The sequence below is a fragment of the Lactuca sativa genome, chromosome 9 (genome assembly GCF_002870075.4).
Source record: "Lactuca sativa cultivar Salinas chromosome 9, Lsat_Salinas_v11, whole genome shotgun sequence".
NCBI classification, from domain to species: domain Eukaryota; kingdom Viridiplantae; phylum Streptophyta; class Magnoliopsida; order Asterales; family Asteraceae; genus Lactuca; species Lactuca sativa.
In genome coordinates, this window is record NC_056631.2 from 199,154,932 (window position 1) to 199,168,168 (window position 13,237).

The following is a 13,237-nucleotide window of genomic DNA, read 5'->3' on the forward strand; positions in this document are numbered from 1 at the left end:
GACTTTGAGAAGTAGTCAGTCATCACTAGCATGAAATTTTTTCCTCTGGGAGTTACTGGCAATTGGCCCACTATATCCATCCCCCACTTTATGAATGGCCAAGGGGAGATGATGGGATGTAGAGGTTCTTCTGGTTGATGTAGGATGTTGCTATGTCTTTAACAAGCATCACATTTTTGAGCATGTAAGAAGGAATCTTTCTTCATGGTGGGCCAGTAGTATCCTGTGACAACCCATAATTTTCATTCGGTCAAACCCTAAAAGTCAATAACTTCAATTCATAAGTCAATTACTTTATTACTTATTTTTAGCAAATTTAAGAGTTCGTTGGATTATTTTAATATTATTCTTTAAACGAACGGGTGAAAGGAATTGTCGTCTCGGGTCTTGAAATTTCTAAACCGCAAACACCTCGTGTCTTAGAAGTTCACGGCCAAACTTTTATGTTTGGGCCGAAAAATCTTCCAAAAACCGTGAACTCATGCATTAAGCATGAGTTTACTCCCCAAACTAGTCATTTTATGTTTACTCCCCAATCACCAAAAAGAGTAAACTCAAAAACCCTCTCAAGTGTCATCCAAGAGTTAATTCAAGATCTTCAAACTTGTAAGTGTTCTAGCAATTTCAAGTTGGTATAACACTTAATCTAGTGATTGTACATCTTTTCATCCATCCATTCTTGTGTTTTGATTAGATTTCCAAAAACACCAAGAACTCATACTAAGTGTTCTTGGACTTTTAGCTCATTTCAAGCTTCCTTATAGTAAGTACTTCCATCCTTGAGTCTTATTAAGCTTGTATTACATGTTAGCATCAAAGAAAATTCCCAAGAACACCAAGATCAAGGTGTTCACAGTTTTGGGAGGCTCCCAAAACCGTAAACACCAAATATGGTGCAAAGTGGTGCCTTAAGGTGCCTAGATGCTTCACCATGCCTTAGGGACTTGTTTAGATTCATTCTTGATGAGTTTGTCACACAAAAGCACCAAAACCTTACATTTTTATGTTTTTACGGTTTGGGGACCTCCCAAAACCGTAAACACAGCAAAAGGTATATAAAAGTCCCATAAAAGTCCCATGGTTTTTCCTTATGTCTAAATCTAACCTAGACTATTGCCATGATTGAGCTAAGGACTTGAAAACCCCCAAATACCATAAACTTGGGTTGAAGGTAGTAAAATCATGAGTTTAAGGTAGTAAACTCAAAGGAAAATGGTAAAGGGACCGTAAGCTCCATTTAGGAGTGACATGATGCCCTAGATCTTTCCAAAGGCCTAACCACCAAGTAGAAATGCTTCAAAGGACTTGTAAAACCTCAAAACAGTATATGGTCATAAAGTGTAGAGCTTACGAACGTAAACCCTTGAGTTTACTGCCGTAAACTCCTTGGGTAATGGTCATTAAAATCGTAAACTCCAAAGGAGTTTATCCTTGAACTCCAAACATTCTAACTTTGCACTACAAACACTTGGATGAAACCCTTGTGATCTTTAACACATGATACAAAGTGTTTTCATGTTCTAGAGTATCCCAACTTAATTTATTAGTTATAAATTGGCTAATTAGTTATATATATGTTCATTATATGATAACTAGGCTCGTGCATGTGTACAAGTCTCCATTTGTCACCTAGCACAGTATCTAACACTTCAATCCAATCTACTCACTACAAGTGAGTTCATACCCCTTTAACTAACCTTTGAAATACTTTTAAATGTTTTAAATGATTTTATGGGGGGGATACAAGTTGAATACATATAGTTACTACTTCAATCACATGTGATTAATAACTACAAAACCAATGATTTTCTTACTGTTCAAACTGTTTTGTTTCAAACTGTTTACAAACTCCTTTACTTATCATATACGTTTACTTAAACTCTATTATACTTATTATCAATTTCATATCCATATATGTATAGTTATATAAGCAATGTTTAAAAGGCTTAGGTAGGCCGCCCGCCCTATTTCCTTTTCGCACTTGAGATGTGGTCTGGTGGGATATTGGGTACCCGTCCGAAGGTCATTTAAATATTACTAATATATCATGTGTACATATATAGTCATAAAAGTTCTCCCAGTTCATTCAATACCCTTGGGTAGCTAGGGTATAATTCCATGTTCATACGTACCAGTTATATTACTAGTAAACTACAATAGGCGTAGTTTAGGGTTTTACTAATGCTAATACTAGAACAATAAATCACACAAAGAGTCAGTTCATACATGAAACATAATACTTAGTGATGAGAAACAAACATAATACATAGTGATGAGAAACAAACATTATACATAGTAATGAGAAACAAACATAATACATAGTGATGAGAAACAAACATTATACATAGTGATGAGAAACAAACATAATACATCGTGATGAGAAACAAACATTATACATAGTAATGAGAAACAAACATAATACATAGTGATGAGAAACAAACATAATACATAGTGATGAGAAACAAACATAATACATAGTGAAGAGAAACAAACATACAGGCTAGAAAGAGGAAGAACACACAATACAGCTAGCACATACATTACATATACATTACATTCAGTTATGTGAGCTATTAAACGGGTCATGGCACTACCTGCCATGACCATTTTTGTATCCAGAATCTCCTTAATTGGGGAGCGTATGAGTTTGCGTATAGATCTATACTCGATTGACTATCCTACACCTTGTTGCTCGCTACAGTGGGACTTGCAAGTCTACGGGTGCTAAATGTCATTTCTTACGGCGTCTTACATCGTCGTTTTATTATTGATTCGGTAGCAGGATACAGGCCGATCACATGTTACTTTAAATTTCATTTGGTTTAAGGTAGTTAGTACAGCAGTAGTCACTTATTATAAAACTACAATACTTTATTATTTCCCCATTACATTTACTTCGTGAACATTCACACGATGCACAGTGATGTAAATACTATATTTTTGGTTAATGATAGTTAGATTTGGGAAAATACACACTCGTACAACAGACACAGATAGATACTAGATGCCTTGGTAGAAGGATAATTTTAGTAGGAAACATGTGGTTTTCTAGGATGTTCAAAACGATTTTATACTTACAGATCATATACTTACAAATACTTACATTTGAAATACATACAAATACTTACATTTCAAATACATACAAATGCTTATATACAAATTAAGACACTAAAATACTTGTGATCTCACCAGCTTTAAAGGTGATACTCTCTTTCAAAATAACTTGTATCCTCAGGTAAACAGTAGACAGGTACCGATGCAAGGTTTAGAGAAGATGGAGCTCGTTCAAGACTTGTCTTTCTTTTTGAATTATACTTTAGTGTTTATCATAATTTGACAGAACACACTTGTATTAAAATTATATTATTAATGCAATGGATGATGTTGTTGCTTGTTTACTACTTTTCATTGTTGTGATACTGAACATGACGTCCTCCGCCCCAGAACGTTTCCGCCATTCATGGTTTTGGGGTGTGACAGATTGGTATCAGAGCATTGTTTATAGTGAATTAAGTATATCAACCCGTAAAAGATATACTAACTATAAGCTCAATGGGATTAAAAATACCCTGACCAAGAGTATATACTTTAAATAGTAAATTATTTAATTAAGTATACGTGCCTGCATTCATACTAAAATCAGTGTCACTAGGACAGTATAAAAGAATTACGATTGTTGGGCAACACAGGTGGACTTAGAGACATATGGTCAAAACTGGGAAGATATAGCCTGATCAACTCTATTATCCGAGGGTTGACTAGCATGTGCCTAAGTGTAGTTGTGTGGTTGCAACAAGTCTAAAATCTTACCAACAATACCACAATGAGAACAGTAGAACATATCATTAAACTTAAAATACTATAGGGGTATTTGGTGTTACTATAAGTACTTTATACTTGAGACCTAAAACGGGATCTTCATTATGAAGTTGATAGTTGCTAAGTGGATACACTAAGGCTATATGTAACTAGGATATTATAGACTTAGAATCTGTGAAAATTTTTCTTTACCCCTATTTTGTGTGAATTTGGAGTTAAGGTCACTTTATCGAAGGCCTATCCTGTTTCGATTACATATAACTGGTATGCACTTCACAAATAGTGATGTAACTAATGCAGATTTTCTAAATAATTATCTAGATAGTTCGTCTAATAATTATTTTCTTACCCCAATTATCGTGTAGATAACATGGTTGGACTCCATCCCCACGGCAACCAGTACCTTCCGAATGAGGTCATTGTTGGATGGTTTGAAGAAGAACTAGAGAATGATCATCCTATCCCTATGAATGATCACCATGATGAAGACCTTTCAGACGGTGCTAACTCTAAACCCGAGGTTGAGAACCTACCCCAGGCAGCTCCCTTTCCAATTCCTAACCCTCGTCCGACTTTTCAAGGCCCGACGCCTAAGTGGGTGAAATGCTTGGAAACATGGAGCCAAGGACAAGATCAGCCCATGCCATTTAATGGTGATCGAAGCTTTTATGACCTGAGCAATGGGGGCTCAGCAGACAGAATCTTGCCAATCTTGGTCCGCATAGTGGGCCGAAATGAGATTCAAGGCAGGACAGCCCTACATCAGATCACAGAAGTTGTCGCCGATGCAAGAATGCAAACCCTCCACACCATTCGTCTAGAAGATGCTCGTGAGAGATCTGAGAAAAACCATGAAACCCTGCTGCAAGTACTGGCCGAATCACGAGTCGAAGTCATAGAACTTCATGTACGCCAAAGGGTGTATGAAAGACACCTACTTGATGTGGAACGTCAACTGGCTGAGCTGAGAGTTCACCAGAGGGATGACCGTCGGCAGTAGTATATGCTTTACTTTATTTTTCCTTGTTAAAAGGGAATCGTTTTTCTGTCTATGCCCGATGTGGCATTTTCTATGAAACTATTTTGTATTGTAAGTACTTTTGGTTAGGTCTTTATGCTGTCAAGAACTATCTTCTCTAGATATGATGTAAGACCTTTTACAAGGTCATTTTCCCGAACTTTTACGTCATGAATATCAAAGATATTGAAAGTCGGGTAACTTCTGTGTCATTCTTTATTCAAGTACTCTCATCATACTCTCATTTGAGTATACCTGAAACATGCTTTAGTCAAGTCATTGGACTATAGCAATTTAGCTCCGGAGACATTTCCAAGTCTCTTTTAGTGGTTGGATCATGTTATTCATTAACCAACGATACCTCGGCTTGAACGACAAACGTCATGAGACCATTCTACAAACTCACTTCCACTCAGTACTAGGACTGCATCATAGGGATGTAGGTCAAACTTTCGAGGACATACTCTTACTCTTTTCTTGAATAATCGAAGTACATCTAGGGTCAACCCAAAATTGCTCACAAAATCCTTATCTTTCGTGTTACAAAATCATGTCATCATCCGGAAGCAGCCAGCCGAACAACAAAACCTCTGCTTTTCCTATGGACGCCACTACTTTTCAAACCACAGTTACAGCTGCCGTGATGGCTTTCGTGACAGCTGTCCTTGCAAACTGCAACACTGTCAACGCAAGCAAGACTGAAAAAGGAGTTAGCAATCCCGATCGTGTTAACGATCTGAGAAATCAACAAATAGTAACAGTCGCCACTACCCAAAACAACAACTCAGAGTTCAAGAAAAGAAAACGTCAAGCCAACGTGGAACGCAAACGATTTCAGAGAAATGCCATGCAACAACAACAAGTGGAAACCGCTGCCATCCCAGTACCGAGCAGATCATATGAAGGAACACTCCCGAAGTGCGACCGGTGCAACTATCACCACAAAGGAATTTTCCGAGTCCGGCAATGCAATAATTGCAACAAGATGGGGGCACATTGCTCGTTTCTGTAGAACTACCCCCACCACTGGAGCAAGCCTAGTTTGCTATAGTTGTGGTGAGGCAGGGCACTATTACAGAGATTGCCCAAAAGAGAAGATCAACGAAAGCAACTGTGTCCCTATAACTTCTACTAGACACTTCACTTCCACCACCAATGTTGGTGCTATCCAGATATGTCACCAATGCGGTGAAATTGGACACCTCAAGAAGGATTGCCCGATAGCGCAGAACTCTGGCGCAGACGGGAAGATTCTCAGGATCACATCTACAGGAGAGCCTACTCTGGACCCACGTTAATGTAATTAAGGCGTTTTGTTGTAACAGACTTATAAACCATCCAAAACTAGTGCAACTAGAGTCTTATCTTTTGCGAGATCCCGTCGGTATAGGGATGCTCGTGCTGCGCATACTTGTCTTTTGTAGTATATCTTATTCGCAACATTAGTCTTGTAGTAAATCTAAAGTACTGTAACTCTGTTGATGGTCGCACAGTTGTGTTTTGTCTGTAACGTCTTATGTTCAAATCTAATGGCTTTAAGTTTCCTTATGTTTCCGACATTTTCTTACAACTAGATTCAATTTGATCCGCACAAAACCAGCTTCATACGTGCATCTCTTTCTTCGAAATCGCCTTTCCAGCGAAGCCGTCATATCAGAACACCGAAGTACTCATGCATGGAGTACCTCATAGTTCTTTTCGTTTCCGAAGAAATCCCCGAAGTACCACTCGTGCAGTACGTCAAGTTCAATCCAAGGATTCATACGGTTGATCTATAATTGAAGAATGTATACATAGGGGTGATATATAATCAATGTTCTACAGGTTTAGAATTGATGATTCCACTTTAACTTCTTTTTCCGCGATGGAATGTGAGCTTAAAGAAGAATCAGTTATTCGACTACCTTTTCAATCTTAATTATATACGACTTGTATACACGATATAGTGATCTTTGAACCAAGTATGAATTCTAATATGAACTTCAGGACGGAGAACTGCCCAAGACTACGAGTGATCGAATTGTCATATGAACAAACTTAGAACCCAGTACGACTACTGTAACCAAATCGCCTTACAGTCTAAACACCTACGGGGATACAAGAACGGTACAGACAACTTACCGAACTACTCATCAATAGAATTGAAAGACCAGGCTTCTCACCCTGGAGAGCTCCGGTCTTATTCTTCCAGAAGTCGACGGATTGCATCATATGTACCTCAGCTATCGAGGACTCCGTCAAGATTTCCATTAGAAATCGTTACCTCTGCCTCGCATAGATGAATCGGTTGAGCAAAAACAAGGAAAGAATTACTTTCAGAAATGGACCTGAGATCCAAATATCACCAGTTCGAGTGTTAGAGAAGGATGTCCTGAAGACTACCCTCCGAACTTGATGCGGACACTTCGAGTCCGTAGTGATACCCCTCATATAGGACCAATACGCCCGAAGCATTCAAAAGTTTAATGAATAGGGTCCATCTTTTTTACTTGGATCAGTTCGTTATTCTCCATGTAACGACTTACTTATCTACTCTCGTAGTAAGAAGGAACCCACGGAAACATTACCCTCAAAGAAACTTTTCGTGAAATTCTCTAAAAACGAGAATTAGAATTGAAGAGTCAAACTCCGAAGACACACTTTTAGTGTTGTGGAAATCTTTGAGTACTCTGTCAATTTATCCAAACTCCGAAGACACACTTTTAGTGTTGTGGAAATCTTTGAGTACTCTGTCAATTTATCCAAATCTTTGAGTACTCTGTCAACGAGAGCCTCAACTTCGTGGAGGAACCAGTAGAGATCATGGACCGAGAGGTCAAGCAAACACAACAAAGTCGTATCCCAATTGTGAAGGTTCACTGGAATGCCAAGCAAGGACCGAAATTCACTTGGGAGCGTGAGGATCAGATGAAACAGAAATATCCTCATCTTTTTGCTTAGTTTTTTGTATCTACTTTATTTGTTTAGACTTTAATTTCGGGATGAAATTCCCTTTAACAGGGGGATGATGTGACAACCCGGAATTTTCATTCGGTCAAACCCTAAAAGTGAATCGCTTCAATTTATAAGTCAATTACTTTATTACTTATTTTTATCAAATTTAAGAGTTCTTTTGATTATTTTAATATTATTCTTTAAACGAACGGGTGAAAGGAAGTGTCGTCTCGGGTCTTGAAATTTCTAAACCGCAAACACCTCGTGTCTTAGAAGTTCACGGCCAAACTTTTATGTTTGGGCCGGAAAATCTTCCAAAAACCATGAACTCATGCATTAAGCATTAGTTTACTCCCAAAACTAGTCATTTTATGTTTAGTCCCCAATCACCAAAAAGAGTAAACTCAAAAACCCTCTCAAGTATCATCCAAGAGTTAATTCAAGATCTTCAAACTTGTAAGTGTTCTAGCCATTTCAAGTTGGTATAACACTTAATCTAGTGATTGTACATCTTTTCATCCAATCATTCTGGTGTTTTGATTAGATTTCAAAAAACACCAAGAACACACACTAAGTGTTCTTGGACTTTTAGCTCATTTCAAGCTTCCTTATAGTAAGTACTTCCATCCTTGAGTCTTATTAAGCTTGTATTACATGTTAGCATCAAAGAAAATTCCCAAGAACACCAAGATCAAGGTGTTCAGGGTTTTGGGAGGCTCCCAAAACCGTAAACACCAAATATGGTGCAAAGTGGTGCCTTAAGGTGCCTAGATGCTTCACCATGCCTTACGGATATGTCTAGATTCATCGTTGATGAGTTTGTCACACAAAAAGCACCAAAACCTTACATTTTTATGTGTTTACGGTTTGGGGACCTCCCAAAACCATAAACACCCCAAAAGGTGTATAAAAGTCCCATAAAAGTCCCATGGTTATTCCTTATGTCTAAATCTAACCTAGACTATTTCCATGATTGAGCTAAGGACTTGAAAACCCCCAAATACCATAAACTTGGGTTTAAGGTAGTAAACTCATGAGTTTAAGGTAGTAAACTCAAAGGAAAATGGTAAAGGGACCATAGACTCCATTTAGGAGTGACATGATGTCGTAGATCTTTCCAAAGGCCTACCACCAGGTAGAAATGCTTCAAAGGACTTGTAAAACCTCAAAACAATATATGGTCATAAAGTGTAGAGTTTACGGCCGTAAAACCTTGAGTTTACTGCTGTAAACTCCATGGGTAATGGTCATTAAAACCGTAAACTCCAAAGGAGTTTATCCTTGAAATCCAAACACTCTAGCTTTGCCCTACAAACACTTGGATGCAACACTTGTGATCTTTAACATTTGAAACAAAGTGTTTTCATGTTCTAGAGTCTCCCAACTTAATTTATTAGTAATAAATTGGCTAATTAGTTATATATATGTTCATTATATGATAACTAGGCTCGTGCGTGTGTACAAGTCTCTATTTGTCACCTAGCACAGTATCCGACACTTCAATCCAATCCACTCACTACAAGTGAGTTCATACCCCCTTTAACTAACCTTTGAAATAATTTTAAACGTTTTAAATACTTTTATGGGGGGATACAAGTTGAGTACTTATAGTTATTACATAAATCACATGTGATTAATAACTGCAAAACCAATGATTTTCTTACTGTTCAAACTGTTTTGTTTCAAACTGTTTACAAACTCCTTTACTTATCATATACGTTTACTTAAACTCTGTTATACTTATTATCAATTTCATATCCATATATGTATAGTTATATAAGCAATGTTTAAAAGGCTTAGGTAGGCCGCCCGCCCTATTTCCTTTTCGCACTTGAGATGTGGTCTGGTGGGATATTGGGTACCCGTCCGAAGGTCATTTAAATATTAGTAATATATCATGTGTACATATATAGTCATAAAAGTTCTCCCAGTTCATTCAATACCCTTGGGTAGCTAGGGTATAATTCCATGTTCATACGTACCAGTTATATTACTAGTAAACTACAATAGGCGTAGTTTAGGGTTTTACTAATGCTAATACTAGAACAATAAATCACACAAAGAGTCAGTTCATACATGAAACATAATACTTAGTGATGAGAAACAAACATAATACATAGTGATGAGAAACAAACATTATACATAGTAATGAGAAACAAACATAATACATAATGATGAGAAACAAACATAATACATAGTGATGAGAAACAAACAATATACATAGTGATGAGAAACAAACATTATACATAGTAATGAGAAACAAACATAATACATAGTGATGAGAAACAAACATAATACATAGTGATGAGAAAAAAACAATATACATAGTGATGAGAAACAAACATTATACATAGTAATGAGAAACAAACATAATACATAGTGATGAGAAACAAACAGAATACATAGTGATGAGAAACAAACATAATACATAGTGAAGAGAAACAAACATACAGGCTAGACAGAGGAAGAACACACAATACAGCTAGCACATACATTACATATACATTACATTCAGTTATGTGAGCTATTAAACGGGTCATGGCACTACCTGCCATGACCGTTTCTGTATCCAGAATCTCCTTAATTGGGGAGCGTATGAGTTTGCGTATAGATCTATACTGGATTGACTATCCTACACCTTGTTGCTCGCTACAGTGGGACTTACAAGTCTACGGGTGCCAAATGTCATTTCTTACGGCGTCTTACATCTTCGTTTTACTATTGAGTCGGTAGCAGGATACAGGCCGTTCACATGTTACTATAAATTTCATTTGGTTTAAGGTAGTTAGTACAGCAGTAGTCACCTATTATAAAACTACAGTACTTTATTATTTCCCCATTACATTCACTTCGTGAACATTCACACGATGCACGGTAATGTAAATATTATATTTTTGGTTAATGATAGTTAGATTTGGGAAAATACACACTCGTACAACAGACACAGATAGATACTAGATGCCTTAGTAAAAGGATAATTTTAGTAGGAAACATGTGGTTTTCTAGGATGTTCAAAACGATTTTATACTTACAGTTCATATACATACAAATACTTACATTTCAAATACATACAGATACTTACATTTCAAATACATACAAATGCTTACATACAAATTAAGACACTAAAATACTTATGATCTCACTAGCTTTAAAGTTGATACTCTCTTTCAAAATAACTTGTATCCTCATGTAAACAGTAGACAGGTACCGATGCAAGGTTTAGAGAAGATGGAGCTCGTTCAAGACTCGCCTTTATTTTTGAATTATAATTTAGTGTTTATCATAATTTGACAGAACACAATGGTATTAAAATTATATTATTAATGCAATGGATGATGTTGTTGCTTGTTTATTACTTTTCATTGTTGTGATACTGAACAGGACGTCCTCCGCCCCAGAACGTTTCCACCGTTCATGGTTTTAGGGTGTGACATATCCTGTTCTGCCTACTTTGGAGCATAAGGATCTGCCCCCAGTATGATTTATACAGTCTCCTTCATGTATATCCTTTAGAACTTCTACAGCTTCATGATCTTCTAAGCATCTTAGGTATGGACATGCCATAGAATTTTTATATAATTTAGCTTGGATTATTACAAACCTTGAGACCCTTGTTCTGAATGCTCTGTCACTTTCCTCTTTTGGGATCGTGCCATTATGGAGGTATTCCATAAAAGGTTGGATCCAGGAACTTGAGGTTAGGGAAGGATCCTTGATGTTAGGATCCTGATAAGGAAGTTGAGGATCAGGATCTTCGATTGTAGAAACGTTGGTAGTTTCCTCATGATTGTCGGGATCCTTTAGTCTTTTGGCAGGATCCTCGATCGTTGGATCAACATATGGATTATCGGGATCCTGGTTTTTGGCAGGATCCTAAGAGAATATCCCAGATTGACTAAAGCATCTGCTTCAACATTTTCTTCACTAGGAACTTGGTTTAGGCTGAATGCTTCGATTTCAGAGGCTAAATTTTTGAGGATATGGGGATATGGTGCTAGTCTTTCTCCTTTTACTACTTAGGATCCATTAAAATGGTTAGTTAATAATAAAGAATCAATTGATACCCGAATCTCCTTGATTTGAAGATCCTTGGCTAACTGCAATCCCATGATTAGTGCCTCGTATTCTGCCTCATTGTTGGTTGCATTGAACTCACATATGATTTCTTGGGGTAAGATGTCCCCCTGTGGCGATTTTAGTACGATCCCTAGGCCAATTCCTCTTTGGTTTGATGCTCCACCTGTGAATAGTGTCCATCTTCCCATGTTTTCTTCTTTTGTAAGTTGTTTGGCTTCTATTTCTAGTTTTTCTTGTAGATCATCACTAAAGTCAGCCACAAAGTCTACCAATGCTTGAGACTTTATAGGGGATCTTGGCTCATACTTTATGTCATATGTGCTTAGTTTCACATACCACTTTTCCATCCTTCCTAACATTTCTGGTTTTCTCATCACATTCTTAATGGGATCGTTAGTTCTTATATTTTTAGGATATGTTTCAAAATAGTGTCTTAATTTAGTAAAAGCAGTTACTAATGCAGGTATAAGTTTTTCAAGGTGGGAGTACCTGGTCTCAGGATCCAAGAGACTTTTATTTACATAGTATATGGTATGTTTGTAACGCCCTAAATCAGGTATGGCTTGAAAACCCTCGAAGAATTCCAATTTTGTCATAAATGGTCCCTTGGAGTACATTGGGCATACTTATGAGTACGCTTAGCGTACTCTACATGAATGATCGCCGGGGAATTACGCGTATGCGGGGCATACGTAAGGGTACACCGGGTGTACGCAAGTGAAGGCCAAAACCCTAAATCCGAACTTGAACCCTTATTTAAACATCTTTTGGCCTCTAGGACCAAACCCTATCAACCTCTTTAGCCCGATTTCGTCTACTTTCAGCTGAGATAGAATGTGAGTGAGAGTTTGAGCTTAAGAAGAGGGTTCTAGTGAGTATTTTGGAGTTCTTTCAAGAAGGGGAGTTACTAAGAAAGCTTGGATCGGTTTGGTGCTTCAAGAATTTGTATTGTGGTCATCTTGCAAGATTTCTAGAGGTAAAAAGCTTGCACCTTTCCATCTAAATCCTTAGATCTAGCTAGGGTTTCTAGTTTACCTCCTTTTGGTTTGTTTTGGACCTCTTTTGGTGAGTTAAGCAACTCCATGAGGTGGGAATGTCAGATCTATGGTCCCTTAGTCATTTAGAAGCATAAAAATGGGATCTTGATGGATGTATTAGTCTCATGCATGGATTAAGGACCTTGGAAAAGTCTTAATGGAAGTGTTGGGTGTTTATGAGACATGCAAGGGCATAAAGTTGGCAACTTTATGCCTTAGGATGTTTAAACAAGTCTAGATCTGACTTTTGGACGTGATAGAATCGAGCATTAAGTATTTAATAGAGAAAGTGCTTAAGCTGATTATACGTTGGTCGTAACTAGCTGTACGAGGCATGTAGTCCCTAAACCCT